The sequence below is a fragment of the Cervus canadensis genome, chromosome 21, assembly GCF_019320065.1.
Source record: "Cervus canadensis isolate Bull #8, Minnesota chromosome 21, ASM1932006v1, whole genome shotgun sequence".
In the NCBI taxonomy this organism is placed as follows: domain Eukaryota; kingdom Metazoa; phylum Chordata; class Mammalia; order Artiodactyla; family Cervidae; genus Cervus; species Cervus canadensis.
This window is the reverse complement of record NC_057406.1, coordinates 39579294-39607148: the sequence shown is the minus strand read 5'-3', so window position 1 is coordinate 39607148 and position 27855 is coordinate 39579294. Positions and strand designations below refer to the sequence as shown.

The following is a 27855-nucleotide window of genomic DNA, read 5'->3' as shown; positions in this document are numbered from 1 at the left end:
TCATTTCAGCTTCTTCACTGCCAAACCTGTGGAAGGGACAGCTTTCTGGTTTCCCTGACTTCTCTTGGTCTGTGACAATTAAGGTTTAGAAGTATCTGCTATATCAAACTTTAAACTCTGAATTATCCATGTTTCTCTTCATCTTGACAGATTTGGCATTCTTTCACTTGGCTGTGAGCACAAAGTCCTTGATTTCCTCAGTTTTATCGGGCAAACAGGAGAGTGCTCAGGCCAACCAATCCCAGAGTGGGAGGAAGCAAGAAAAATGGGAAAAAGCTATTGTAGCTATTGTGATGTTTTAACTCCAAGAGCCAGGTTGGGGGTTGAAACACATTCATTTTTCAAGAACTTTGTACTCAGCACCTAGTGCCGTGTGAGGCGCTATACTAGGTGCCGGTATTTATTTTTTTCATAATTGCATTTTAAGAAATATAAAATGATTGACTGAAAAACTTTTTAAAAAGTAAGATGACAAATTAAAGGTGAGGAAATGTCTCTGAAAGTAGAACAAAAAAACAAAGCGATGAAAATTAGGAAAGCAGATAGAAGAAATTCAGAAAATCAGCCCAAGAGACAGAACATCTGAATGATAAGCATTCCGCGGAGAGAGAAAAAGCAAATTAGAGAGGAGGCAGTTATTGGAGAAATAATTTAAAAAAAAGTTTCTCAGAATTGAATGTCTGATTGGTGGGGTCCACTGAGTATACTAGGCCACTTCATTTAGAAATTTCAGGACCCTGGATCAGAAAAGCTTTCAGGTTTAAGACAATATCACCTGTAAAGGATTCAAAATCATCATGGCTACTCAACAGCAGCACTGAAAACTGGAAGACATTAGAACATTGTCTTCAATATTCGGAGAGAAAAAAAATCATCAGCCTGGAATTAAAAAGTAGGCACTCCATTGCTGCCCGGCAAATAGACTCATCAGGTCTATCTTTCTAGATTCTATATATATGCGTTGAGATATTTGTTTTTCTCTTTCTGACTTGCTTTACTCTGTGTAACAGGCTCTAGGTTCATCCATCTCATTAGGACTGACTCAAATTTATTCTTTTTATGGCTGAGTAATAGTCCATGCGTATATGTACCACAGCTCAAGGAGCTCAAGTCAGGGGCTCTGTGACAACCTAAAGGGGTGGGAGGTGGGAGGGAGTTTCAAGAGGGAAGGGACATTTGTATATCCATGGCTGATGAATGTAGTATGGCAAAAACAACACAATATTGTGAACCAATTATCCTCCAATTAAAAACTTTTTAAAAGATAGGCACTCTATCAATCACGTGTGAGGATAAAGTTTTAATCTCTAGTAGTTGAGTTATAGGAAACTAACTGAAGAAAATGGATAAGATCCAGAAAATAGGAAATCCATAACAAAAAAAGAGGCAAAGGGATTCCCAGGTGACCATGAAGATAAAACCTCGGGTATCAGCACCTGAGAGCCTGCAGCCCAGACTGCAGCAGCTTAGAAAGCTTTAAGAGAGGTGTCTTCAGGAAAACGAACTCAGAAGTACCCGAGGTGTTGGCATGTGCTGAGATAGAGGCAACTGGATGAAAGCTCAGGGATGGTATAGTGATTGAAAATTAAATGAGGCCACCAGAGAAAGAGTAAAACATACATTTCTTTTGTTTTCTAGTTTTCTAGGCAAACACAAATATTAGGCAGTTTTAAATTCCAGAGCAAGCACACACATGTACAAGTGTGTATATAGTGTACTACATGCAATTAGTCCACTGCAACTGTGCCCGGCACACAGGACGTACTTAGTAAGTTGTAGTTATGTATACTATGTTGAGTGGTATAAGAGAGAAATGTATAAAGTTTCAATATTTTTAAAGAAATATTCATTGATTTGGCTGCGCTGGGTCTTTCTTGTGGCATGTGGAATCCTTAGTTGTGGCATGCAAACTCTTAGCTGTGGCATGTGGAATCTAGCTCCTTGATCAGGGATTGAACCTGGGCCCCCACGTTTCAAGTGCTGAGTCTTAGCCCCTGGACCATCAGGGAAGCTCCTAAAGTTGCACTATTGAAAAAAGAACTTAACCCTGTCAGGAGGAGATAAGAATGCTTTTCTAGTAGTAGAAAGCCCAGTTGGCTGAATAGAGTTTGACAGATGACAAGTGAGAAGGACATTCCAGGTAGAGAAAAGTTATAAGCTGGAACACAGAAGTTTGGAAATTCATGGTGTGTTAAGCCAAGAAAATGTGTGCCAAAGATTTATATCCTGCCGAGCTGACTTTCAACTCTAAAGGCTATGGGCAAACCATTATGAACACTTAAACACTCAGAGAATATTGTTTCCACGAACTCTTCCTTAGGAATATACTAGAAAATTAGCCTGAGATAATCAAAGAATAAAGAGACCTTGCTTGATGCTAAAGACTACAGCTATGATCACTCATAGCTGTATGTCACACAAAGAGAGGTAATCAGATATTATATACTTTCTAAGAAAAGGGCTCAGACTTGTGAAGCGACTGTGTCATGACAATTGAACCTGAATCTAACCTTAAAGGAAACCTAAGAAAGGTCGAGACTATTCGAGAGAAAATCTGGAAGCACTTAGATGCTTGATTCCATAAGGAGAATGAGGGAATGGTGAGAGTCTTCTAGTGTTGGTCAGGAGGGAGGAGGGACCAAGGAGGGAGCCTTCTAGTGTTGGTCACCTTCTAGTATTTAATCCAACACTCACTATTAGGCTAGTGATACTTTCTGACGTCTCCTATGGTCTCTGAACCACACGATTTTGTTTGGCTTTAGTAAGTGCAGAAGACTTAATCATACAGCCCAACTGTAGTACATTTATCTAGACTCCATCAGTAGTCTGAGCAAGGTCCTTCTCTTGTTTCATTTATGCCCTCTTACCTTCATTCCCACTTGTATCTCCTTCCCCTCCTATATGAAAGAATTCTAATCTATTTAACTTTAACGTGGTTCTGTCTTTTTGTATTGTTCTTACAAAATGTGTATTTTTATTTATAAAAATGTGCATCTTATGCTTCCAAGTCTTGGGTGCTATGCTTTCAGTCCAACTGTATTTCAGTGTGAATATCTGATCTGTTGCTTCTAATTGCTGCACAGTGCTCCTCGCGTGCATCTACCATATTTTACTAATCAATCCTCCCAGTGATGGACATCCAGATTACCCCCCACTCACTGTACCGCAAATACAGTTACAGTGAACAACTTTGCATATACCCTTTTATGGACCTGAGATCATTTTATTACTGGATGAAGCTTAAATATTGCCCAGTGCTCATTCGGTGATAACGAGTGTTTATGGAATGTTGCTGGGCACTGTTTTTAGGTTCCAGGCACACAAGGTAGACAAGATCCTCTGTCTTGTATAGCTCCCGTATTCCTTCCTGGAGAATCCCATGGACTGAGGAGTCTGGCAAGCTACAGTCCACAGGGTTGCAAAGACTCAGACATGACTGAGCTACTAATATAATAGCAAGGTAAGGAAACTAAATAAATTTTTACTGGTAGTAAAAAGCTTTATGCAGAAAACTATAACAGTATAATGTGCTAATGTCAGGGTTGCTACTTAGTTAGGTAGATAAGAATGAACACTACAGTTGAGACCTGAATGGCAAGATAAAGTGGACTAAGTGAAGAGTCGGGTTAAGAAGCTCCAAGACAGACAACATGGCAAGTGTGAGGGCCCTTAGGAGGGAATAACCTTGACACACGGGGACAGCCTCAAAAAGGCTCAGTGCAGGTAGATTACAGAGGATGAGAAGTGTGGTGGAAGACAAGAATTACCTATTGTTGCATTAACAATACTACTGCATATTTATCAGCTTAAAATGACACAGTTTCTGTGAACCAGAAATCCAGGCACAGCTTTGCTGGGTCTTCTGCAAAGCTGCAGTCCAGGTGTCATGGTGAGGGCTGGGTTCTCATCTGAGGCTCATCTGAGGATTGACTTCCAAGCTCATGAAGTTGTTGACAGATCTCAGTTCCTTTTAGGCTGCTGGACAAAGGGCCTTCATTTCTTGCTGGCTGTCAGCTGGAGGCTGCCCTCAATTCCTTGTCATGTGAGCTTTTCCTACATGGCTGCTTGCTTCCTCAAAGCTAGCAAGGGAGAGAGAGTCTCCTTGTAAGAAGGGTTACAATCTTATGAAATGTTATTGGTGAAGCTGCATTCTATTGAGTAAAAACATGTCCAGGCCCCATCTATTCAATGGGAGAAGATTACACACGGTGTGAATACCAGAGGAAGGGGTCATGGGGGCCACCTCGAACTCTGCCAGCCACAACAAAGTAAGAGAGGTTTGGCAGGGGGAGGTTAATATCATGAGGGTCGTTATAAGCATGGATATTTTTTCTAAGTGGGGTAGAAAACCATTAGGAGCTTTGAACAGGAGATTGCATCAAATTTAAATTGCTACATATTCCTCTGCTTCGGTATCTCAGATAAATTGTAGTGGGGCCACAGGTTGGATGCATGAGACAAGGGCCTGGTGCACTGGGAAGACCCAGAGGGATCGGGTAGAGAGGGAGGTGGGAGGGAGGATCGGGATGGGGAATACATGCAAATCCATGGTTGATTCATGTCAATGTATGACAAAAACCACTACAATATTGTAAAGTAATTAGCCTCCAACTAATAAAAATAAATGGAAAAAAAAAGACAAAAAAAATTGTAGTGGGGCCAGCAGAGAAACAAGAAAGCCAGAGGAAGCTGTTGCTAAACTCTAGGTAGGAAATTAGTGGTCTGGCTTAGGTGATAGTACATATAGAAAGAAGTGGGTAGATTGAGATATACATTGGAGGCAGAGTTAACAGTATTTGCTGATAATTTATTGGATGATTATTCACAGATAAGTAAGTTTGCCCAAGTTAACAAACACTGTCATTGAAAGAGCCAGAATTAGGCCTGTGCCTGCACAGTTCTTATTTCTTAGTTCTGCTATGCCATTGTAGATGTCATGATGCACACAGTACATACTTTCTCTATGACTCCCATTTCCTATCCTCCAGCTCTCACCTTCAAATATTGCTTTTGACAAACAAACCAACAAAGCACAGTTTGCTCTGAAGAAGAGGTGGTCTTCCTGCATCTCTAGAAGGTATTTTTGAAATTGGTAACGTTAATATTGCAAGTGGTAGATAGGAATAGCAAAAGCAATGATCTCAGAGGGTAGAATATCCCTGCTCCAGTACTGCAATTTGTTCTTGTTGTTCAGTAGCTCAGTAGTGTCCGATTCTGTGACCCCGTGGACTGCAGCATGCCAGGCTTCCCTGTCCTTATCTCCTGGAGTTTGCTCAAACACATGTCCTTTGAATTGATGATGCCATCCAACCATCTCATCCTCTGTCATCCTCTTCTCCTCCTGCCTTCAATCTTTCCCAGCAGTAGGGTCTTTCCCAATGAGTTGGCTCTTCACATCAGATGGCCAAAGTATCAGAGCTTCAGTTTTAGGATCAGTCATCTCCTTTAAAGCTTTAATAAGAGGTGCATGGTTTCAGAGAAGTTAGTTTCCAAGAGACTGAAAAAAAAAATCAATGTTGTGATGAGTCTGAAACAGATATAGGGACATTCAGACCAAATAACAAGAAGCAGCTCCATTATTTGGAGGGGGATGTAGAGCTTTCTCCACCTAATTTTGCCTGATTTTAATTCCAGACAAAAAGAATACAAAGAAAATACTTTCAGTTGGGCAGCTGGGAGGGAACACTGGAAAGGGCAGTAGAGAAATGACACAGAAAAAGAGAGGAAAGTAATGAAAGGTACACTATTAAATTAGTTATCATGTGGAAAAACTCTGAGAGATAATGCAACATACCAGTCTCAGGATTGTCCTACCCAAGGGAAGAAGGACCTGAAAAGTCATGGGTGAAAACTGCCCCTTGTGTGTGCATGGGGGGTATGACTGAAAAATATAGCCTGCCATATTAGTAACAAAATTTGCAGCCATCAAGCCATCACATTATAGCCACTCCAAGCCTTGAGGGAACTTAGGATAGAAACAAGATGTCCACATCTCTACAAATGACCCAATTTCATTCCTTTTTATGGCTGAGTAATATTCCGTTGTATATATGTACCACATCTTCTTTACCTATTCCTCTGCTGATGGACATTTAGGTTTCTTCCATGTCTTGGTTATCATAAACAGTGGTGCAATGAACATTGGGGGTACATGTATCTTTTGGAATTATGGTTTCTTCCAGATATATGCCCAGAAGCGGGATTGCTAAGTCATATGGTAGTTTTATTTTTAATCTTATAAGGAACCTTCATACTGTTCTTCATAGTGGTTGTACCAATTTACACTCACACCAACAATGCAAGAGGGTTCCCTTTCTCCGCAACCTCTCCAGCATTTATTGTTCGTAGATTTTTTTAAAGATGACCATTCTGACAGGTGTGAGGTGATACCTCATTATAGATTTGATTTGTGTTTATCTAATAATTAGTGATGCTGAGCATTTTTCATGTGTTTTTTTTTGCTATCTCTATGTCGTTGTAGAGACATGGATGGATGTAGAGACTGTCATACAAAGTGAAGTCAGTCAGAAAGAGAAAAACAAATATCATATATTAACACAAATATGTGGAACCTGGAAATGGTATAGATGATCTTATTTGCAAAACAGAAATAGAGACACAGAGACACAGAGAAAAGCACTGAATTCCTTAAATTGAGAGATCTGGTTTTCTTTAACTAACAATGATTTTTGATGTTCCAACTACCTGGTCTTTCTTACAAAAACTCACGTATCCTGTGTGGGCATGTTCAGTTGTGTCTGACTTTTCGAGATCCTGTGTATTGTAGACCGCCAGACTCCTCTGTCCATTGAATTTTCCAGGCAAGAATACTAGAGTGGGTTGCCGTTTTCTCCTCCAGGGGATCTTCCTGACCCAGGGATTGAACCTGCGTCCCCTGTGTCTCTTGCGTTGCAGGGATATTCTTTACCACTGAGCCATGGGATCCTGGCTTCTCCCTTATTTCTTTGGAGCAGTATCTCAGAGCGACCTGAGATGCTGTGTCTCAGGCTTGAAGTCCTCAGTTTTGTCTGATGAATAAAAACTCTCTGGGAAAGATTGAGGGCAGGAGAAGAAGAGGGCAACAGAGGATTAGAAGGTTGGATGGTATCACCAACTCAACGGAGATGAGTTCAAACAAACTCTGGGAGATAATGAAGGACAGGGAAGCCTGGGATGCTGCAGTCCATGGGATCACAAAGAGTCCAATGCGACTGAGCGACTGAACAACGAACAAGAGTTAATTAACAGTGTTGTGTTAGTTTCAGTAGCACAACAAAGTTTCAGTTATACACACACAAGAATCTATTCTTTTTCAAATTCTTTCTTTTTTTTTTTTTTTTAGTATATGTGCTGCCGAAGCGAGCACTCTTTTTCAAATTCTTTTCCCATTTAGGTTGTTACATAACATTGAGCAGAGTTCCCTGTGCTATACACTAGGTCATTATTGGTTATCTATTTTAAATACAGCAGTGTGTACCTGTCAACCCCAAACTCCCTAGTTATTCTCCCCTCTTACTTTTCCTCCCTGGTAACCGTAAGTTCAGAACATTTTATCTTGATGGCAGATGTTGCTGTTCAGTTGGCAAGTACTCTCTGACCCTTTCCTACCCCATGGACTACAGCATGTCAGGTATGCCTGTCCTTCACCATTTCTCGAGTTTGCCCAAGTTCATGTCCTTTGAATTGGTGATGTCATCCAATCATCTCATCTCATCTTCTGTTGCCCTCTTTTCCTTTTGCCTTCAATCTTTCCTACCATCAGGGTTCTTTCTTTCTTTCTTTCTTTTCATTTATTTTTATTAGTTGGAGGCTAATTACTTCACAACATTGCAGTGGGTTTTGTCATACATTGACATGAATCAGCCATGGAGTTACATGTATTCCCCATCCCGATCCCCCCTCCCACCTCCCTTTCCACCCGATCCCTCTGGGTCTTCCCAGTGCACCAGGCCCGAGCACTTATCTCATGCATCCCACCTGGGCTGGTGATCTGTTTCACTATAGATAATATACATGCTGTTCTCTCGAAACATCCCACCCTCGCCTTCTCCCACAGAGTCCAAAAGTCTGTTCTGTACTTCTGTGTCTCTTTTTCTGTTTTTCATATAGGGTTATCGTTACCATCTTTCTAAATTCCGTATATATGTGTTAGTATGCTGTAATGTTCTTTATCTTTCTGGCTTACTTCACTCTGTATAATGGGCTCCAGTTTCATCCATCTCATTAGAACTGATTCAAATGAATTCTTTTTAATGGCTGAGTAATATTCCACGGTGTATATGTACCAGAGCTTCCTTATCCATTCGTCTGCTGATGGGCATCTAGGTTGCTTCCATGTCCTAGCTATTATAAACAGTGCTGCGATGAACATTGGGGTGCACGTGTCTCTTCCAGATCTGGTTTCCTCGGTGTGTATGCCCAGAAGTGGGATTGCTGGGTCATATGGCAGGTCTATTTCCAGTTTTTAAAGAAATCTCCACACTGTTCTCCATAGTGGCTGTACTAGTTTGCATTCCCACCAACAGTGTAAGAGGGATCCCTTTTCTCCACACCCTCTCCAGCATTTATTGCTTGTAGACTTTTGGATAGCAGCCATCCTGACTGGCATGTAATGGTACCTCATTGTGGTTTTGATTTGCATTTCTAGGGTTCTTTCTGATGAGTGAATCCCAAACTCCTTACCTATCCCTCCCACTAGTCCTCCTTCCTGGCAACCATAAGTTCAGAATATTTTATTTTGAGGACAGTTCAGGTCAGTTCAGTTCAGTTGCTTGGTTGTGTCCAACTCTTTGCGACCCCATGAATTGCAGCACGCCAGGCCTCCCTGTCCATCACCAACTCCTGGAGTCTACTCAAACTCATGACCATCAAGTTGGTGATGCCATCCAACCATCTCATTCTCTGTCGTCCCCTTCTCCTCCTGCCCCCAATCCCTCCCAGCATCAGGGTCTTTTCCAATGAGTCAACTCTTCGCATGAGGTGGCCAAAGTATTGGAGTTTCAGCTTCAGCATCAGTCCTTCCAATGAACACTCAGGACTGATCTCCTTTAGGATGGACTGTTTGGATCTCCTTTCAGTCCAAGGGACTCTCAAGAGTCTTCTCCAACACCATAGTCCAAAAGCATCAATTTTTCGGTGCTCAGCTTTCTTCACAGTCCAACTCTCACATCCATACATGACCACTGGAAAAACCATAACCTTGACCAGATGGACCTTTGTTAGCAAAGTAATGTCTCTGCTTTTTAATATGCTATCTGGCTTGGTCATAACTTTCCTTCCAAGGAGTAAGTGTCTTTCAATTTAATGGCTGCAATCACCATCTGCAGTGATTTTGGAGCCCCCCAAAAATAAAGTCTGACACTGTTTCCCCATCTATTTCCCATGAAGTGATGGGACCAGATGCCATGACCTTAGCTTTCTGAATGTTGAGCTTTAAGCCAACTTTTTCACCCTCCTCTTTCACTTTCATCAAGAGGCTTTTTAGTTCCTCTTCACTTTCTGCCATAGGAATGGTGTCATCTGCATATCTGAGGTTATTGATATTTCTCCCAGCAATCTTGATTCCAGCTTGTACTTCTTCCAGCCCAGTGTTTCTCATGATGTGTTGAGGACAGTAGGGAGATACTCAAATTTTTTTTTTGATCTTTCATTGATGATAAAGTGACATAATGAGCAGACACGTTAGGACAGACTGGCAGTCAGGAGGCATGCAGGTTTTAGGACAGTTTATGACTGGATAAAGTAGGAACAAAAGTTTAGTTCCCAGGGTAAGGCTCCAGACAATAAGTGAATATTATTTTGCCATTACATCACTTAGGCAATGTACTTGAGTAGATAGAAGACTCAGTCTGAGATAAAAAGTAGTTGGATATCTGTTTTGGGTTTTCTGAGATTCTATATTTCTATCCTATATTCATTAACTACAGTTAAAGTGTTTACCTCTCTCCTGAAAGTCGGCTTGTCTGGAATTTACTTTCTTATTTAACTCGCATGTACCAAGCCAACATTTCCCCTGCCCTAAATCTTCCCATGGCAGAGACCACCCCTGTAACCAAAAGCCCACTTAAATTAATCAAAATAGCCAATCTTAAACCGTGTGCTCTTAAACCTTGCCTTTCCCACAGAAATCTCAGTTAAGGCTGTTTCTGCCTCCTTACCAAAATGTGGTGCTTCCCACATGTTGGGCCTCTTGGAAAACATAACACAATTTTTTTTTTTCAATGCATTGACCTCTCCACGTTATCACTTAGTCACCTCTGTAGATTGAAATCCCAAGGGTATAAATGAAACTGTGTTCATTTTGGATAATAAACATTCAGTTCAGTTCAGTAGCTCAGTTGTGTCCAACTCTTTGTGACCCCATTGACTGCAGCATGCCAGGCTTCCCTGTCCATCACCAACTCATGCAGCTTGCTCAGACTCATGTCCATTGAGTTGGTGATGCCATCCAACCATCTCATCCTCTGTCATCCCCTTCTCCTCCTGCCTTTGATCTTTCCCAGCATCAGGGTCTTTTCCAATGAGTCAGTTCTTTGCATCAGGTGGCCAAAGTATTGGAGTTTCAGTAATAAGTAATAAACATTACTTGGGGAAATTTTCATGTGTAGGAGAATGTAGACTATCTTACACTGCCTTCTAGTCCAGTCTGTTCCAAGGAAATCTGAGGATCTATGATAAATTGAGGAAATAAATGGAAGTAAGAAAATGGAGAGAAAAAGGTTGCTTTGTTTGTGGCCCAGTAACAGAAATAGATGCAGGCGGTAGAAGGTTCCTCAGATAAGGAAGAATAAAAGATTTAGGAATGACTGAATTACACTACTGGCCGCCAAGACAGTTTCATATGCAATAAAACGTTAAGTTCATATCCTCCAGAGAAAGCTACATGGTTAGGGAGTTCTTTGTCTTCTAAATGTCCAGTGGTTTCTGCCTCTAGAGTATATAAATTTCCACTTATGACAAACTAAATCTAGAACCCTTAAAACACAGAACAAAATAGAACACCTTTATTAGGATATAACTCACATGCCATATGTATTAGTTTCCTGGCTCTGCCAAACAAATTACTATACCACAAACTAGCTGGCTTAGGACAACATTTATTCTCTCATGATTCTGGAGACTACAAGTCCCAAATCAAAATCAAGGTGTCGGCAAGGCCAGTGAGTGAGTGCCTGCTCAGTCGTGTCCAACTCTGTGCCCCCCTGGACTAAAGCCTGTGCATGGAATCTTCCAGGCAAGAATACTGGAGAAGGTTGCCATTTCCTCCTCCAGGAGATCTTCCCAACCCAGGGATCGAACCTGCGTCTCCTGCATTGCAGCTGGATTCTTGACCACTGAGCTACCTGGGACAGCCTCTCAGCAAAGCCACAGTCCCTCTAAAAGCTCTGAGGAAAGATCCTTTGTCTGCTCCTAGTTTCTGGTGGTTGTCAGCAATCCTCGCTGTTCTTTGATTTGTAGCTCTGTGGTTTCAGTCAATGCCTGTTCTCACATGGCTTTCTCTCTTTTTTCAGTTATATATATCTATCTACATACTTTTCAGATTATTTTCCATTATAGATTATTATAAGATATTGAATATACCCCCCTGTGTTATATAGTAAATCCTTTTTGCTTATCTATTTTATGTGTAGTAGTTTGTATCTATTAATCCCGTACCTCTAATTTATCCCTCCCCGACTCTTTTCTCCTTTGGTAACCCTAAGCTTGTTTCCTATGCCTGTGAGTCTGTTTCTGTTTTGCAAATTAGTTCATTTGTATTATTTTTTAAAGAGTCCACATATAGCGGATAAGCATATAAGTGACAGCATGTGATATTTGTCTTTCTTTGTCTTACTTCACTAGCTATAATATTCTCTAGGTCCACGGCAACATTTCATTCTTTTTTATGGCTGAGCAATATTTCTTAAGCCAGTCATCTTAAGTCGATCATCTGTTAATGGGCCAATCACTTGTTGATGGGCACTTGGATTGTTCCCACGTCTTTGTAGTTGTTCAGTTGCTAAGTCATGTCTGACTCTGTGACCCCACGGACACACAGGCTCCCCTGTCCTTCATTATCTCCCAGAATTTGCTCAGACTCATCTCCATTGAGTCAGTTATGCCATCCAACCACCTCATCTTTTGTTGTCCCCTTCTCTTGCTCTCAATCTTTCCAAGCATCAGGGTCTTTTCTAATGAGTCAGCTCTTCTCCTCAGATGGCCAAAGTATTGGAGCTTCAGCTTCAGCATCAGTCCTTCCAATGAATATTCAGAGTTGATTTCCTTTAGAATTGACTGGTTTGATCTTCTTGCTGTCCAAGGGACTCTCAAGAGTCTTCTCCAAAAAGGGAACCCTCCTACGCTGCTGGTGGGAATGTAAATTGATACAGCCAAGAAGGTAGTATCAGCCATGAAAGTCAGTATGGAGATTCCTTAAAAAACTAGGAATAAAACCACCGTATGACCTAGAAATACCAGTTCGAGGCACATATCCTGAAGAAACCAAAACTGAAAAAGACATGTGTACTCCAGTGTTCACTGCAGTACCGTTTACAAAAGCCAAGACATGGAAGCCACCTAGATGTCCATCTACAGATGAATGGATAAAGAAGCTGTTGTACATATATACAATGGAATACTATTCTGCCATAAAAGGAACGTATTTTAGTCAGTTCTAATGAGTTGGATGAACCTAGAGCCTATTATACTGAGTGAAGTAAGTCAGAAAGAGAAAAACAAATATCTTATATTAACACATATATATGGAATCTAGAAGGGTGATACTGATGAATCTGTTAGCAGAGCAGCAATGGAAATGCAGACATAGAGAAGAGACTTATAGACAAGGGTGGGGAAGAAGAGAGAGAGGGTGAGATAAATGGAGAGAGTAGCATGGATGCATATACACTAACATATATAAATAGATGGCCAATGGGAATTTGTTGTATGATTCAGGGAACTCAAACTGGGGCTCTGTAATGACCTAGAGGGGAGGGAAAGGGTGGGAGGTGGGAGAGAGACTCAAGAGGGAGGTGACATATGTACACCTCTGATTAATTCATGTTGATATATGACAGAAATCAAACCAATATTGTAAACCAATCATCAATCAATTAAAAATAAATAAATATTTTTAAAGAAGAATTCTCTAGCACCATAGTTTGCAAGCATCCGTTCTTTGGTGCTCAGCCTTCTTTATGGTCCAACACTCACATCCATACATGACTACAGGAAAAACCATAGCTTTGATTATACACATATGGACCTTTGATGGCAAAGTGATGTTTCTGCTTTTTATTTTATTTTTTTCTTGTTTTTTTTCCATTTATTTTTATTAGTTGGAGGCTAATTACTTTACAATATTGTGGTGGTTTTTGTCATACATTGACATGTATCAGCCATGAATTTACGTGTATTCCCCATCCCGATCCCCCCTCCCACCTCCCTCTCCACCTGATTCCTCTGGGTCATCCCAGTGCACCAGGCCCGAGCACTTGTCTCATGCATCCAACCTGGGCTGGTGATCTGTTTCACCCTAGATAATATACATGTTTCGATGCTGTTCTCTTGAAATGTTTCTGCTTTTTAATATGCTGTCAAGGTTTTCATAGTTTTCCTTCCAAGGAGCAAGCATCCTTTGATTTCATGGCTGCAGTCACTGTCCACAATGATTTCGGAGTCCAGGTGTAGGAAATATGTTATGCACAGGCCTGTACTATAATTAACAGGGCTTCTTTGAAAGATAAGAATGACTTTCTCATCACCCCCAGGCGAAGGGCTGGGAGCAGTAAACAGTACATCGTGCAAAGACATCTTGAAAACAAGATGTTGAAGTACTGATGTGACTGATGGAAAACCATTAGTGACTGTTCCTGTAACCAGAGCTTTGAGGGAGTTGCTGAGAAAGGGCGTCACTAGCTGAAAGGCTAAACAAGGTCATGAAAGACCTGAAGGTTTGACACTGAGGACTGTGCATTGTATATCTTTACCCCCGATCTGAGATTGTAAAGAATAGATATCCCTAGAGCACAAACAAGGAAGTAGAAGTTAACAATAAAAGGCATGCAAGGATTAGTTAAGTTCAGTTCAGTAGCTCAGTCGTGTAGGACTCTTTGCAACCCCATGAACCGCAGCACGCCAGGCCTCCCTGTCCATCATCAACTCCCGGAGTCCACCCAAACCCATGTCCATCGAGTTGTTGATGCCATCCAACCATCTCATACTCTGTCATCCCCTTCTCCTCCTGCCCTCAATCTTTCCCAGCATCAGGGTCTTTTCCAATGAGTCAGATCTTTGCGTCAGGTGGCCAAAGTATTTGCAAAGGTTAGGATCTGGGCTTTTGCCTGCGAATAACATCAGCCCCCTGATTCCCACTTTATTTCTGAGTCTTCTTTTTCTTTATTCTTCTGCGGCACTGCTCCCTCAAGTTGGTTCGTTGTTGGGCTGGTCCCGACACCAGGAGAATAAAATTTTTCATTGCTTCCACTTTCCCCCTTTCTATTTGCCATAAAGTGGTGGGACCAGATGCTATGATCTTAGTTTTTTGGAAGTTAAGTTTTAAACCAGCCTTTTCATTCTCCTCTTTCGCCCTCATCAAGTGGCTCTTTAGTTCCTCTTCACTTTCTGCCATTAGAGTGCTATCATTTGCATATCTGAAGCTATTGATATTTCTCCCAGTAATCTTGATTCCAGCTTATGATTCATCCAGCCCAGCATTTCGCATGATGTACTCCATGTCATGGATACTGTAAATGATAATGCTATGAATTCTGGGGTACATGTATCATTCTAAATTAGGGTTTTCAACTTTTCTGGATATATGCCCAGGAGTTGGATTGCTGGATCATATGGTAGCTCTTTTTTTCATTTTTTAAGGAACCTCCATACTGTTTCCCATAGTGGTTGTACCAATTTACATTCCCATCAACAGCATAGGGGGGTTTCCTTTTCTCTACATCCTCTCAAGCATTTGTTATTTGTTGACTTTTTGATGATAGCCATCTGACCAGCATGAGGTAATCATTCATTGTGGTTTTGATTTGCATTTCTTTAATCTTTGGAGATATTGAGCATCTTTTCATGTGCCTATTGATCATCTGTATGTTTTCTTTGGAGAAACTCCTATTTAAGTCTTCTGCCCATTTTTTAATTGGGTTGTTTGTGTTTTGATATTGGCTTGTATGAACTGTCTGTATATTTTGGGTATTAACTCTTTTTTGGTTGCATCTTTTGCAAATATTTCCTCCTTGTCCTTAGATTGTCTTTTTGTTGTGTTGATGGTTTCTTTTGCTATGCAAAAGTTTTATTTATATTAAAATTTTTTCTTAAGTATAGTTAATTTACAATGTTCTGTTGATTTCTGCAGTTGAGCAAAGTGATTCAGTTATATATATACTTGTATGTGTATATATATATATATATAAACATTCTTTCCATATTCTTTTTTAATTTTCTTTTCCATTATGTTTTATCACAGGATATTGAATATAGTCCCCTGTGCTATACTGTAGGACCTGATTGTTTTCCATCCTATATATCAGAATTTGAATCTACTAATCCCAGACTTCCAATCCATTCCTCCCACATCTCCCCTCCACCTTGGCAACCACAAGTTCTCTATATCTGAGAGTCTATTTCTGCCTAGTAGATATGTTAATTTGTGTCATACTTTAGATTCCACATATAAGTGATACCATATGGTATTTGTAGTGACTTACTTCACTTAGCATGATAATCTCTAGGTTCATTCATATTGTTGCAAAAGGTATTTCATTCTTTTTTATATCTGAGTAATATTCTGTGTGTGTGTGTGTGTGTGTGTGTACACATGCACATGCTCAGTCATGTGTGACCCCATGGACTGTAGCCAGCCAGGCTCCTCTGTCCATGGAAATTTCCAGACAAGAATACTGGAGTGGGTTGCCATTTGCTACTTTAATATTCCATTATATGTGTGTATATATATATATATATATATACACTCACATTTTCTTTATCCATTTATCTGTCCATGACATTTCAGTTGTTTCCATGTCTCAGGTATTGTAAATGCTGCTGCTATGAACATACAGGTGCATGTATCTTTTCCATTTAAGAGTTTTGTCTGGGAGTGGGATTGATGTATCATATAGAAACTCTGTTTTTAGTTTTTTAAGGAACTTCCATATTATTTTCCATAGTGGCTTTGTTGTTGCTTAGTCATTAAGTGGTGTCTGAGTCTTTGCAACCCCATAGACTCTAGTATGCTAGGCTTCCCTGTACTTCACTCTCTCCTGGAGTTTGCTCAGATTCATGTCCATTGAGTTGGTGATGCTATTTAACCATCTCATTCTCTGCCACCCTCTTCTTCTTTTGCCTTCAATCTTTCCCAGCATCAGGGTCTTTTCCAATCAGTTGGCTCTTTGCATTAATGGTGGCCAAAGTATTGCAGCTTCAGCTTCAGCATCAGTCATTCCAATGAATATTCAGGGTTGATTTCCTTTAGGATTGACTGGTTTGATCTCCTTGCAGTCCAAGGGACTATGTATGCAAGTGTGCTAAGTCTCTTCAGTCATGTCCGACTCTGTGACGTTATAGACTGTAGCCCATCAGCCCTCTCTCCATGGGATTCTCTAGGTAAGAGTACTGGAGTGCATTGCCATGCCCTTCTCCAGGGGATCTTCCTGACCCAGGGATCAAACCAGGATCTCTTACATCTCTTGCATTGGCAGGTGGGTTCTTTACCACTAGGCCACCTGTGAAGTGCCCAAGGGACTCTCTCTCTCTCTCTCTATATATATATATATGTATATATATATAATGGCTAAATCAATTTACATTCCCACCAACAGGTAGGAGAATTCACTTTTCTCCACACCTCCTTCAGCATCTGTTATTTGTAGAAAAATCTTTTAAGTTTGATTAGATCCCATTTGTATATTTTTGCTTTTATTTCTTTTGCCTGGGAGACAGATGGAAGAAAATATTGCTACAATTTATGTCTGAAGAAGTTTTGAGTGTTCTCTTTTCTGAGAGTTTAATGGTGTCAAGTCTTATGTTTAGGTCTTTAAGTCATTTTGAGTTGTATGTGGTGTGAGAGAGTGTTCTTATATCATTGATTTACATATAGCTGTCCAGCTTTCCCAATATCATTTGCTAGAGAATTTTTCATAGTCTATTCTTGTCCCCTTTGTTTTAGATTAATTGGCTGTAGGTGTGTAGGTTTACTGCTCTCAGGGCTCTCTGTTCTCTTTCATTGATCTATGTCTATTTTTGTGCCCAAACCACACTGTTTTAATTACAGTGGCTTTTCAGTTTAGTTTGAAGTCTGGGAGAGTTATCCCTCCTGCTTTGTTCTTTTTCCTGAGGATTGTTTGACAGTTTTGGGTCTTTCGTGGTTCCATGTAAATTTTAGGATTATCTGTTCTAGTTCTGTGGAAAATGTCATGAGTATTTTCATAGGGATTGCATTAAATATGTACACGGCTCTGTGTAGTATGACCACATGATATTCACTCTTCCAATTGAAGAGCATGGTATATCTTTCCATTTATTTGAATCATCTTCAATGTCCTTTATCAGTGTTTTATAATTTGCAGTGTATTATCTCCTTGGTTAAGTTTACTCCTAAGTATTTTTGTGTATGATTTTAAATAGTGTTTTTTGTTTGCTTGTTTCCTTCTCTGATATTTCATTGTTAGTGTAAAGAAATGCAACAGATTTCTAGATATTAACCTTGTATCCTGTTACCTTTCTGGATGCATTTATTTGTTCTAATAGTTTTTGTTTGAAGACTTTAGGGTTCTCTACATAGAGTATTTTGTGATCTGCAAATAGGGACAGTTTTATGTATTTCCTTTCCATTTGGATACCACTTATTTCTTTTTCTTGTTTGATTGTTGTGTCTAGGGCCTCCAATACTAGGTGGAACAGAAGTGGTGAGAATGGGTATCCTTGCCATGTTCCTGAATATAATGAGAAGGCTTCAGCTTTTCACCATTGAGTAGTATGTTGGCTGTGGGTTTGTTGTAAAAGGCTTTTACTATGTTCTCTCTATATCCCTTTGGTGAAGAGTTGTTTTTATTATCAATGGATGTTGAATTATAGCAAAAGTTTTTTTTTTTGCATCTATTGAGACAACTGTGTGGTTCTAATATTTCTTTTCATCACTATGGTGTATCACATTGATTGATTTGCTTGTGTTGAACTAGCTTTGTGACCCTGGAATAATCCAACTTGACTATGGTGTATGATCCTTTTAAGGGGCTGCACAACACGGTGGAGTAGAAGGATGTGTGTTTATCTCTTGCAAGAACTCCAAAAGTACAACTTGCTGCTGAACAACCATAGACAGGAGAATGTTGGATCCCACCACAAAAGGACACCCATGTCCAAGGGCAAAGGAGAAGCCCCAGAAAGGTGGTAGGAGGGACAAAATTGCATTTAGAATCAAACCCCACATCCACCAGAGATGCTTATAGGACTCAAATAAAACTTTGTGTGCACCAGGACCCAGAGACCACACAGACTGAGCCAGACCATCCTTTGAGTGTTTGAGTGTCTCCTGCAGAGATACAGGTCAGCAGTGGCCTGCCACAGGGGAAGGAACTCTGGGTGCAGCAGATCTGGGTCACACAGCAGGTGGCATAAGCCCTCTTGGAGGAGGTCGCCATTAACTCCACTATAGAGCCACGTAGCAGATGACCCACAAACTGCAGAAAAATTATACCAAATAAATTCTTGCACTGCTAAGAAAGTTCTAGGACCCACAACAGATTTCCTAACCTAGGTGTCTGACAAAGAGATTGAGAACCCCCAGGGAGCTGACTTTGGCGGTGAGGGGGATTTGATTACAGAACTTACACAAGACTGGTGAAACAGACTCTTGGAAGGCACGAACAAAACCTTGTGTGCACCAGGAGAAAAGAGCAGTGACCACACAAGAGACTGACCCAGACTTGCCTGTGAGTGTCCAGGAGATACGACACTGAAAGATGAACTCCCCAGGTCAGTAGGTGCCCAATATGCTACTGGAGAAGAGCAGAGAAATAAGTCCAGAAACAATGAAGAGACAGAGCCAAAGCAAAAACAACACCCAGCTGTGGATGTGACTGGTGATGGCAGTATGGTCTGATGCTATGAAGAACAATATTGCATAAGAAGCTGGAATGTTAGGTCCATGAATCAAGGAAAATTGGAAGTGGTCAAACAGGAGATGGCAAGAGTAAACATTGACATTTTAGGAATAAGTGAGCTACAATGGACTGGAATTGGAAAATTTAACTCAGATGACCATCATATCTACTACTGTGGGCAAGAATCCCTTGGAAGAAATCAGTAGCCCTCCTAGTCAACAAAATAGTCCAAAATGCAGTACTTGGGTGCAATCTCTAAAATGACAGAATGATCTCTGTCTGTTTCCAAGGCAAACCATTCAATATCACAGTAATCCAAGTCTATGCCAAGTCAACCAGTAATGCTGAAGAAGCTGAAGTTGAATGGTTCTGTAAAGACCTACAAGATCTTCTAGAACTTACAAACAAAAAAGATTTCCTTTTCATCATACGGGACTTGAATGCAAAAGTAGGAAGTCAAGAGATACCTGGAGTAAAAGGCAAATTTGGCCTTGGAGTATGGAATGAAGCAGGGCAAAAGCTAACAGAGTTTTGCCAAGAGAACGCACTGGTCATAGCAAACACCCTCTTTCAACAACACAAGAGAAGACTCTACACATGGACATTACCTGATGGTCAATAGAGAAATCAGACTGATTATATTCTTTGCAGCCAAAGATGGAGAAGCTCTATACAGTCAGCAAAAATAAGACCGGGGCCGACTGTGGCTCAGATCATGAACTCCTTATTGCCAAATTCAGACTTAAATTGAAGAAAGTAGGGAAAACCACTAGACCATTCAGGTATGACCTAAATCATATCCCTTACGATTTTACGGTGGAAGTGACATATAGACTCAAGGGATTAGATCTGACAGACAGAGTGCATGAAGAACTATGGACAGAGGTTCACGACATTGCACAGGAGGCAGCGATCAAGATCATTCACAAGAAAAAGAAATGCAAAAAGGCGAAATGGTTGTCTGAGGAGGCCTTACAAATAGTTGAGAAAAGAAGAGCGGAGAAAGGCAAAGGAGAAAAGGAAAGATATATTCATTTGAATGAAGAGTTCCAAAGAAGAGCAGAGATAAGAAAGCCTTCCTTGGTTGAACAATGCAAAAAAAAAAAAAAAAAAAAAAAAAAAAAAAAAAAAAGGAAAACAATAGAATGGGAAAGACTAGAGATCTCTTCAAGAAAATTAGAGATACCAAGGGAATATTTCATGTAAAGATGGGCACACTGAAGGAGAGAAACAGTATGGACCTAACAGAAGCAGAAGATATTAAGAAGAGGTAGCAAGAATACACAGAAGAACTATATTAAAAAGCTCTTAATGACCCAGATAACCATGATGATATGATCACTCACCTAGAGCCAGACATCCTGGGGTGCAAAGCATCACTATGAACTAAGCTAGTGGAGGTGATGAAATTCTAGCTCATCTATTTCAAATCTTAAAGGATGATGCTGTTAAAGTGTTGCACTTAATATGTCAGCAAATTTGGAAAACTCCTCAGTAGCCACAGGACTGAAAAAGATTGGTTTTCATTCCAATTCCAAGAAGGGCAATGCCAAAGAATGTTCAAACCACTGCACAATTGCACTCATCTCACATGCTATAAGATAATGCTCAAAATCCTTCAAGCTAGGCTTCAACAGCATGTGAATCGAGAACTTCCAGATCTTAAAGCTGTATTTAGAAAAGGCAGAGGAAACAGAGATCAAATTGCCAACATCTGTTGGATCATAAAAAAAGCTACTGAATTCCAGAGAAGCATCTACTTCTGCTTCATTGACTAGACTAAAGCCTTTGACTGTGTGGCTCACAACAAACTGTGGAAAATTCTTCAAGAATGGGAATATCAGACCACCTATCAAGAAGCAACAGTTAGAACCAGACATGGAACAATAGACTGGTTCAAAATTTGGAAAGCAGTATGTCAGGCTGTATATTGTCACCACACTTATTTAACTTATATGCAGAGAACATCATGCAAAATGCTGGGCTGAATGAAGCACAAGCTGGAATCAAGATTCTCAGGAGAAATATCAATAACCTCAGATAGGCAGATGATGCCACTCATGACAGAAAGTGAAGAGGAGCTAAAGAGCCTCTTGATGAAGGTGAAAGAGGAACGTGAAAAAATTGGCTTAAACTCAGCATTCAATTGCCCTTCCCAGGTGGCACAGTGGTAAAGAATCTGCCTGCCAATGCAGGAGACAGAGCAGATGTGGGTTCAATCCATGGGTCAGGAAGATTCCTTGAAAGAGGAAATGGCATCCCATTCCAGTATGCTTGTCTGGAAAATTCCATGAACAGAGGAGCCTGGTGGGCTATTGTCTAGGGGGTCACAAAGAGTCAGACACGATTGAGTGACTGAGGATGCAGCATTAAAAACACTAAGATCATGGCATTCGGTCCCATTATTTCATGGCAAAATAAATGGGGAAACAATGGAAGCAGTGCAGTGACAGACTTATTTTCTTGGGCTCCAAAATCACTGCAGATGGTGACTCCCAGCCATGAAATGAAAAGATGCTTGCTCCTTTGGAAGAAAAGCTATGACAACCCTAGACAGTGTATTAAAAATCAGAGCCATTACTTTGCCAACAAGTGTCTGTATAGTCAAAGCTATAGTTTTTCCAGTAGTAATATATAGATGTGAGAGTTGGACCATAAAGAAGACTGAGTGTCAAACAACTGATGCTTTCAACCTGTGGCGCTGGAGAAGACTCTTGCGAGTCCCTTGGACAGCAAGGAGGTCAAATCAGTCAATCCTAAAGGAAATCAGTCCTGAATACTCATTGGAAGGACTGATGCCTAAGCTGAAGCTTCAATACTTTGGCCACCTGATGCGAAGATCTGACTCACTGAAAAGACCCTGATGCTGGGAAAGGCTGAAGGCAGAGGAGATGGGGATGACGGAGGACGAGATGGTTGGATGGCATCGCTAACTCAATGGACATGAATTTCAGGAAGCTCTATGAGATGGTGAAGGACAGGGAAGCCTGGTGTGCTGCAATCCACGGAGTTGCAGAGTCAGACACGACTGAATGACTAAAGAACAACAATGTGTATTATGTTTCTTTCCTTTGTTTTTCATTTGTCTTTCTGTTTGCTATTCTGATCTGTCTTCCAGCTCACTTATTCATTTTTCCTTTGTTATTATTATTTAGCCTGCTATTGTGTTATTTAGTCTGCTCTTCATTGTTTCTTGGTGGGTTTTTATCTCAGCAATTGAATTGTCCATAGTTTCTATTTCCTTTTTACTATGATCTGCTTTTCTTTCAATAATATTTCTTAATCCCTTCATCATTTCTATTATCTCCTTTTTGAACTCTGGGTCTAGTATAGTAGTGAGGTGTGTTTCATTATTCTTTCAGGGGATTTCTCCTGTTCCTTTGATTGGAAGTATTTCCTTTGCTTTTTCATTTTACATGAATTTCTCTGCCGTGGTCTTGAAGCAGTGTTTTAATGTGGTAGCATCCCTGTCTAGACTTCTGTGAGTGCAACGTTTTGGGTGAAAGTTCTCCTTTTTCCTGCCTACCAGCCATGTCTTTTTTCTGAGTGTGCCAGTTGCTATCCCCTTGACAGGGGATATGATTTGTACTGTGGTGTCCAGAGCCTGTGCCGGACGTGTGGGTAGAGCATCCTCTGCTCTGCTGCTGTCACTGACCTAGTGGGGATGGGGTCTTCTCCCGATTGTTGGACTATAAGCCCTGAGGGTTGGGTTCTATCAGGCATTGTCACCCTTGAGTGCATGCCCTGCCTCAAAGGAGGTGACTGTTGAAGCAAGTGAGGCCTCTGTGGTCATAGCAAACCTATGTGTTCCCCATGCAAGTGTCTGCAGTTCTGCCCCAAAGCAGCTGAAGGCTGCATCCTTTCTCTGTTGTGTTTTTCCCAGACCTAGGTCAAGGCTGTGGTATGGAATTTGCTGGGGTGAGGAACAGCAAATTTTATATCTTTTATAACTGATTCTTTTCTTGTAGCATAATGTTTTCAAGACTCATCCATGCTTTTGCATCTATCAGCACTTCATTCCTTTTTATGCTTCAGTAATATTCCTTTGTATGGGCATACCACATCTTATTTATCTATTTATCAGTTGATGAACATTTGGGTTGTTTCTACTTTGTGGTTATATGAATAATGCTGTTGTGAAAATATGTATTCAAATTTTTGTGTGGAGATATCTTTTTATTTCTCCTGAGTATATACATATGAGCACATACTTGGAAAACATATACTTAGAATTGTTGGCCTATACGGAAATTGTATGTTTAACTGTTTGGGGAACTGCCAAACTGTTTTCTGAAGAGGGTACAGCATTTTAGATTTCCACCAGCAGTGCACAAGGAATTCCAAACAATTTCTCCACATCTCATCAATATTTATTATCTGTTTTGGTTATAACCACTCTAGTTGGTGTGAAGTGGTATCTTACTGTATTTTGATTTGCATTTCCTTTATGACTAATGATATTGGGTGCCTTTTCACATACTTATTGCTATTTTTGTGTCTATTGCAGAAATGCCAAATCAGGTTCTTTACCCATTTTTAGACTAAAAAAATATTTAGTTGTATTCTTCTTTGTATATTCTCATATAAAAATTTATAACATTGATGTATATAGTAAAACATATGCTGATGATATAAATACCTTATCAAGTACACGATTTGAAAATTTTTTCTCCAGTTGTTTGAACTTTTTAATTTTTTTGATGGTGCCCTTTGAAGCACAGAAGTTTTCAGTTTTGATAAGTCCAATTCAATTTTTTCTTTTTTTTGCTCTCCATGTGCTCTCCATGTCTTGTATTAAAAATACAACTCTTTTAAGATGTATTGATTATTAAAAATGAGTAAATTTTTAATGAGTGAAAAATTTTTAATGAGTGAAAAATTCTGAGGTAGTATGATCATGGATAAAAAGTAGTTTTTCAAGTGACAAAATAATTTGTACTATTTTAGGCTTTCTCTTAGGGTCACTTTTTCATGTTTCATTTAGGATTCTTGCCCTTTTATGGAGGGAAGAATTATACGAATTACCATTTATTCAAATATTTACTATTATATATTATTTTTATGGTTCCTGTTTGGACAATTAACATTTCTGTTAAATTATCTCAATGATACCTTGTGTCATTTATTGTTTTTCTAACTTCTTATTTGTTCACAGCAAAGTAAAAAGAAGATAATTGACATCATTCAAAACTATAGTACCCAAACCTAACTCAAAATTAAAATTTAAGATTTACCTATTAGTTAATAATTGTTATTTAATTATTATTTAATAATCATATTATTATTTCATTTGGCTGTGATGGGTCTTTGTTGCTTCATGGGGGCTTTCTCTGGTTGTGGTGAGTGGGGACTATTTTCTCATCGTGGTGCGTGGGCTTCTTATTGTGGTGGCTTCTCTTATTGCAGAGCATGGGGTCTAGCTGTGTGGGCTTCAGTAGTTGTGGCTCATGAGCTCTAGAGAGCAGGCTCAGTAGTCGTGGGGCATGGGCTCAGTTGCTCCATGGCATGTGGGATCTTCCCGGACCAGCAATCAAACCAGTGTACCTTGCATTATAAGGCAGATTCTTAACCACTGGACTACCAAAGAAGTTGAAAATTTGTTTTAATAAAAAGAGGTGTAGCATGTTTTAAGTGAAAATGATAGAACTGCCAAATGTGTTTACTATATTTCCATTTTTGTAAAAAGATTATATAGATATTTGCTTGGAAATAAAGTCTAGATGGATGTAAGAAGAAAATTAATAGTCATAGTTTTCATGTTTTGGGGAAATTTTTTTGGTCTACTTTGCTCTCTAAAATAAACATATGCTATAAAAATAAAGAGGAAAATATCATCTAACCTTTTCCATGAATATTTAAAATTAAATGTTTTACAAAATTACAACTGTATTCAATAATGTCTTGTGTACGTGCTCAGTTGCTCAGTTGGGTCTGACTCTTTGCAACCCCATGAACTGTAGACTTGTAGGCTCCTCTGTCCATGGAATTTCCCAAGCAAGAATACTGGAGTGGGTTGCCATTTCCTCCTCCAGCGGATCTTCCCCACCCAGGGATCAAACCAGAGTTTCTTGCATCTCCTGCATTGGCAGGCGGATTCTTTATCACTGTGCCACCTGAGAAGGCCACATGTCTTATATCATGTTATTACCCTGCTTTTGTTTACTTTGTGTAATATCATGCCATTGAATATTTGTACTGCTTGAATTACAATTCAGGGGTCAGAGTCTTTATTTAGCTATTTCCCTAGTTTGAATGCCATGGTTTTTGTTCACAGTTTTTCATCACCTAAAAAAAGCTATGATTAGCATTTTGATAGATAAATTATTGTCTGCATGTCTGATTATTTCCATAGGAAAGATTTCTAAAGTAAGGGGCTACTGGGTCAAAAGATATGACTATTTTAAGATGTCTTGTTCAATAAATTCCTTTGATGATATATTGGTATGTGAAAGTACAATACTTTAAAACAACTTTATTATGCTATCTGTTCCATGAGAATCTTTCTTAGCCATTTACTTATTTATTTTCTCGTTCTCTTTGTGGCAACACTTTAGAAAGCCTTATAGAACCACAGAGAGGCAGATTTCTATCACGCATAACAAAAAATCTAGGATAATTTCTTCTATCTCCACTCATATGCTAGGAGTTTCACAACATCCTTTGGTGAGTTAATCTTTCCAGTTTCAACAACACAAAGCTACATACATTTTAAGAGACTACAGCATAACCTCAAATGGCTCAGTGATAAATCTGCTGGCCAATGTAGGAGACATAGAAGATGCAGGTTTGATCCCTGGGGTGGGAAGATCCCCTGGAGGAGGAAATGGCAACCCACTCCAGTATTCTTGCCTGGAGAATCCCATGGACAGAAGAGACCCATGGGGTTGCAAAGAGGTGGACACGACTGAGTGACTGAGCACGCACGCACAGCATAACCATTCCTGCAGGAACCATGTGTTTACCCGACAATGCATATTTAAAATCTTCACATTTTCAAGGGATGTAAAGTTTGACCAATTTTTACAGACATCAGATGATCCATTATAAGTCTTTAGTATTTTTGTTAATCTATTTTGAGTTGCTTTTGCTACTTATTCCAACAGCTTTTACTGAATTCCCATGCAGATCCATGAGGTCAGTGGCTACCTCTCTCACTCACCAATATATCCCTAACACATAACCCAAGCCATATTGGACAATAAATACTTGGTTTAGCTAACATAACAATATGTATTTGTTGAAGGGGTGTGTTTCTTCCCTCACTGATTTGAAACAACTTTAAAAATCATATTTGAAACACAGTAATTCATTGCTGATCTTGGAGGTGGCTTTCCAAAAATACTCCTCACTGTTTGCAAGGCAAATAAAGGTGTAGAAAATAGGGAGTGGGGAGGGGAAAACAAAGAAAATTGCTAACAAATAAAAATTGAGGGGGCATGTACTTTCAAAATAAACCGGACTCACTGGCTTTAAAGATCTTTTCAAGCAGAAAAGCTTTTTTCTGAATCACCTTTTCCATTTGTTTCAGAAAATATCACCGCAACATTATCTATTGGGTACAATCTCCTACAAATGCTATGATATGCTTATACAGACTGTACTTTACCAGACTTGAAATTTAATTATTTTTGCTTTTGCATTCTTGATTCATTTTCTGAATCATGTTTGGAACTAAAACAGTATATATTTATTCAGAATTATTACATCTAGTGGAATATTTAGGATCCATGGCCAGATCTATATGACCCAAAGGATAGTTTATTCTTGGTCAATTAGAAGACAAACATTTAATGATTAGTATATCAGAAATACTGTTCATTCTTAGATTCACTATTAGTTCAGGCTACCACAGGCATAAACCTGAGCTATAACTTTGTTTCTACTCAATGATACAAAAGTGTGTCCTTCACATGTTTTTACCTTTGTTCATTGTTTTTTGTTTTCTTAACGATGATGGCAGTAGTCTTCCTCCCCTGACGTTCAACAGCTTTGTTCTATCTCTGGTTATAAATAATGAAACAAATGGACAACCTATTATTTGTCCGACCCTCAAGGTCGCATGTGGGATTCAGAGATTCAAAGCTAAAATGCAACATAGACTGAAAAGAATGCCACAAGTGGCAAAATCCTGTATCAAGAAATGTTAAACATCATGATAATTTTTGTGTTGAGTTTCCCCAACATTTTTTAAGTTGGAATTTTGTTTCCTTTGTATCCTTCTGATTTTTCAGTGTTCTTCTCTTGCTAGTCTAAATAATTTTTATCAGAGTCCCAGGTACAGGACCTAAAACATTTCTTTTTGGTGTAATAGCTAGACACATGGTAGGTATATCTGGGTTTTTTCTCTTTTCTTTCTTTTCGTCTTTTGGTATGAGAAACGCCATCCCTTCCTGCAGAAATAGTGATGTATTTCCAGCCTTTTCTCTTAATTTGATGCAACTGTACCAAGATTTTTATTAGCTTTTTCTCTGAGTGCCAACGAATTAATGTTTCAAAGTAACAAATGACACAGCCTAAATAAACTAAACCTTATTACTGAAGGTTGCGGAGTCACCCAGTCCGTTTTTATGGCAACGCTGGTTTGAAGTATTCTGCTCCTCTGAGTCCTTTCGGCGGAAACGGTGATTTCTCTCCATCGGACAGTGAAGGATGGAATCTGGAGGTGAGGGGCAGAGGCATGCCTGCACTTCAAAACTGCCCACCTAAGCCACCAAAGGCTCAAGTTCGGTTTAATTGGCAATTCCACAAAGGGCTCTCTGCGCTT

General features: G+C 39.7%; 1 pseudogene; it reads right to left on the bottom strand.

The window, feature by feature from the left end:
* LOC122423158 lies at positions 1 to 27727 on the bottom strand (annotated as a pseudogene).
* Positions 27728 to 27855: the final 128 nt, after the last annotated feature.